Source organism: Magnolia sinica, chromosome 12 (genome assembly GCF_029962835.1).
Source record: "Magnolia sinica isolate HGM2019 chromosome 12, MsV1, whole genome shotgun sequence".
Classification (NCBI taxonomy): Eukaryota; Viridiplantae; Streptophyta; class Magnoliopsida; order Magnoliales; family Magnoliaceae; genus Magnolia; species Magnolia sinica.
In genome coordinates, this window is record NC_080584.1 from 13,481,886 (window position 1) to 13,486,999 (window position 5,114).

Below are 5,114 nucleotides of genomic sequence, written 5' to 3' on the forward strand. Positions count from 1 at the left end.
TACTGTACACATGAGCAGTCTAATGAACAATCTGAGCCGTCCATCTGACCATATAATTCAACCATCCAATCAATGTTTGCAAAATTGACGGTCCATATGAGATACTGCAGAAAAATGTCTAATCATTGGCTTAGACTTTTCACTTGGTGGATTCCTCCTTCGATTCTTATGTTGCAGGAGTGTCATTTTTATCGTATGATCCAAACCGTTCTGAATCTGGCCGGTAAAATGGATGGTTACAACAAAGGGGCCGTTTTCAGATGAGTAGGAACATCTTGGTCAGTATGATTTTCAGAGTATTTTCCAAAAAAGATGTGTTGGAACGAATGAAGGGTTCAGATCAATGTTTCGAACTATTCATATACATTTCGAATACACCTCATTTGCACCGTAATACATTACATGTAAGTTGCACCGGATTATATTCCCCAAAACGCAGGCAAACGATTAGGTACTCAATGCAGAATCCGCACCGTCCAGGCACACAAAGACCGCAGACGTGGGCTTGGTTGACACGTTGCACTCGTGGGTCATTTATATGAGTGCACCACGCGTTGCTGACGTGTCATCCACAGAAGATACTGTAGCTTTTGATATCATCATCATTGCATCGTAGCTGTGGAGTTGGTGGGAGGATGAAACTGCGAAGAAAAGTAAAAGGTCTCGTAGTCCGCGGATAACTAAGGTAAATCTGCAGTCGGTTAGTTAAGCCATGCTTATTGATGATCAGGACCGTTGAAGTGGTATTTACCGTGATGAACGGACCATGAAAATACAATGAATTGCATAAGTAGAACGGTTCGTGGTTTACCAATGGTTGGGATCATCTCCACACAAAAAGGAGGACTGACCATAGCCCATCGTTTGTGGGGCCCAATTACAGAAGTGGATCATACACTGGTTCATAGGATCCTTCTAGCGTATCACGATTTAGTAGTCCAATTGCCACGTACGTACACAAGAAAATTAGTTGTTCTAGCTCTCTTCTACTTATGAAATTCTAATTTTCACGAAAGCTACAGCCAACCCAACCAGTCAAAAAATACAAAAACAATCTCAGCCACATGCCCAAGTGGGCCATGGGAAAATTCATTGAGATCCCTCATAGTCCATGCTTTTAAAATACTTGTGAATTAGTGCTAAAACCAACATTAATTAAAAATCACTTCAATTAAGGTAATTATGGCTGTTTACAATAGTAGCAAAACTTACTTGAAGAAAACAAGTAGTTGAGTGCTTAAAAAAGAAAATCTAAGTTAAATAGTGAATTAAAAATTAGACCATCCAATAGAATCTATCAAGCCTAAGTCACAGGTCCTTTTTTGTTGCGGCCAAATTTGCTTAGGGTCAAGCCAAGCCTCGAGTTGGCTTTGGCCCAATTCGAAACTATTCAAGCTAAGCCTATTCAAAATTTTAATTTTACCCGGTGCATGCCTTGTCCCTTAACAACCTAAAAATTGCGTCATGTTAGATTGCCTAGGTCAGGCTATCCTTAATAGGGTATTCAAGTCAAGCTATTTCGAACTAGCACCCGAAGTAATTATAACACACACACACACACACACACATATATATATTGACATATTGGGAAAAATATATATATATATATATATATATATATATATATATATATATATATATATATATATATTCAAGTCAAGCTGTTTCGAACTAGCACCCGAAGTAATTATAACACACACGCGCGCGCGCACACACACACATATATTGACATATTGGGAAAAATATGATACTTAATATATGTAGTACATTTGACACATGTGATGCATGCATGCAGAATATTATATCTCACATATATCAAATTAGAGATAAGCTTTCCTGATCTTTTTACATATTTTATGGACATACAATTTTTATTGATGATCAAGTGATCTTAGCGATGGATTATCTTTAATTTTCTCCATTCATATCTAGATTAACTAATCATAAACAAGTTATCTATCTCAAGTATAATTTTTCTAGCAGCCTAATAACTCACACACACTGATCCATAGCTCAAGTGGTACACTGAGTGAAGATAACCCTCGTTAATTAGATGAATAGATTGGGTACAGTTCAGAAATCTTGAACTAATTATCAAATGGGTTATGGCCATAAAATGATCTAAGCCATTGATATGTTGTGTTGCATTGTTAATGGGAATGCCTCTAAACTTGTGTGATCAACTAATCCAAATCTTTTGAATTTTTTTTTTCCCAAAAAGAAAGATACAACAACGGTTAGTTGAAAAGGTCTGAGGGAGTCTTTGCTCATACACTTCTTCACGATAAAATCACTTCTTCACGATAAAATAATTAAACCAAAAATATTTATTATTGTAAATAATATTAAAAATAGTTCTCTAGGGGGTTTTGTTTGGCCCACCTACTAAGAAAGAGAGATGTTCACATCAAACCTTTTATGTGAGCTTTCACACATAATTCCTTCTTTCTTGTGAGCGTGTCAAATGTATGGATTATCTAAACCATTAAAATGATAGACCACACCATCAGGAATGAAAACCTAGGTGGTTTACCCATTAGGAGGGCTACATCATTTGAAATCAATACAATTATCAATGTTTGTACTAACAATAGTATGTGTATTAAGAAGCTAACACCCCTCCCCTAAGAAAGAGATGTTGACATCAAATGCTGTATGTGATCGAGCTTATGTGAGCTTTCACACGTAGTTGTTCTTGTTAGCGTGTTATACTTATAGACCATCTAAACCATGAAAATGATGGACCACACCATAAGGGTTGAAAACCTGGATGGTCCACCCATTAGGAGGACTACACCATTTGAAATCAATGCAATATCTATGTGTGTACTAACAATGTTGTGTGTATTAACAAGCTAACACCCCTCCCTTACCAGAGAGATGTTCACATGCATCAAACGTTGTATGTAAGCTTTCACATGTACTTCTTTTCTTGTCAGTATGTCACATGTATAGACTATCTGAACCATAAAAATGATGGACCACACCATAAGGGTTGAGAACTTGGGTGGTCCATCCATTAAGAGCACTACATCATTTAAAATCAATACAATTATCAATATGTATACTAATAATATTGTGTGTATTAAGAAGCTAACACCCCTCCCCTAAGAAAGAGATGTAGATATCAAACGTTGTATGCGAGCTTATGTGAGCTTTCACACGTTCCTTCTTTCTTGTTAGCACGTTATATGTGTAGACCATCTAAACCATGAAAATGACGGACCACACCATAAGGGTTGAAAACCTGGGTGGTCCACCCATTAGGAGGGCTACACCATTCGAAATCAATACAATTATCAATGTGTGTACTAACAATGTTGAGTGTATTAACAAGCTAACACTCCTCCCCTAAGAAAGAGAGATGTTCACCTCAAATGTTTTATGTGGGCTTTCACACATAGTTCCTTGTTTCTTGTCTGCGTGTCACGTGTGTAGACTATCTAAACCCATGAAAATGATAGACCACACCATAAGGGTTGAAAACCTGGGTGGTCCACCCATTCAAAGGGCTACGCCATTCGAAATCAATATAATTATCAACGTGTGTACTTACAATGTTGTGCGTATTATCAAGCTTTTTTTTTTAATCAACTCGATATGATTCATTGCAAAATGATCAAACGATCCGCTTTACACTGCTTCAGGATGACCAGAATGAAAAATCCGAATCGACCTATCGTAAGGAAAAAGAAAATGATTGAACAAATCTACATGTTTTTTATCGAGCCTAGGCCCACTTTGTCCAAAAAGATAAGGCCTCTGATGGGAGAGGGGTTATCCGCTGCTCTATCTGAGAAAAACGTGGATTGGGTGCCAATATCCATTCTGGCCAATGCATCTGCTATGGCGTTGCCCTCCCTCAGAGTGTGAGAGAATTGTACCTAGGCATGGGAGGAAAGGTCATGAACTCTGGTTATCCAAGGAATCAATTTCCAACTAGGGGACGTGGAACTCGAAAGGAGGTTGCTGACTAATTCTAAGTCCGACTCAACGATGATTTGGTTAAACCCACTGCCAATGCCAAATCTCAGGTCATCATGGATGGCCCTGAGTTTAGCGTGAGTGTTACATCCAGTCCCATAGCTCTCCGCAAAAGCGAAAAGAAAAGCACCAGAACTGTCTTTAGCAATACCCCCACCACCCGATCTGCCCGGGTTTCTGAGGGAGGATCCATCAACGTTGATCTTGATCCAACCTTCGGGCAGGCGAGACCATTTGACCATTGAGCATCTGGGCCTAAAGCTGTGCTCTTGCTCCGCAACACCTGAAGCAGGGAGATAGGAGCCGACCGAAGCTCCATCTTGTTTTGAAAGTACCTGATCCACCATAAGATATGCGCGGAAAGGCTGTGCGAGGAGGGAATCTTGTCATTGAAAATTACGGCATTCCTTGCTCTCCACACCTCCCATAGGAGCATGCACGGAGCTAATTTTACAGCCAGCAAGTATGATCTGTCAGTTGACGTTGCAGCCCACAACTGTGAAAGTCGCTTCCTGACCGAAGAGGCCTCCTGGATTACAATACCATAGTGGGTGCTAATGTTGTTCCATGTTGAGCAAGCCATGTCCCTATGAATGAAGAGGTGCGTGATGGATCCACATCCTCTACCCGGATTGACTGAAGATGAATCACCCTTGCAGCACACACACCTAGGAGCCATTTGAATTCCTTTTGCTTGGATTTCCATCTCGATAGGGATCGCTCTCATCAGAATCTTGCAAACCAAGATCGATATTTTCAGGGGGAGAAGAGGATGCCAAATCCGCCTGGCCCAAAACATGCAAGGCTGACTTCTTCTAGACAATTCCCATGTCGAACGAATCGTAAGTTGACCAGAAGGTGTGAACAGCCAGAAAGGAAGATCAGGACCCTAAAAGATGCAGTAGCCAGCTTAAAAAATGAGGTTTGTGATGGCTTGGGGAAGGATATTTAGCATCCTCGAAGGAGGCAGCAGGCCTGTTCTGCCCAGGAAGTGGTTTATCTTCATATTACGGAGGTTGGGCGAGATTTGGATATCGTCAATCCTCTGGAGAGGCCCAAGGCCTATCCAATTCGAGGACCACAAATTGTTGTCGCCTGCTCCAAGATGAATTTGCACTGCCTCATCCAGC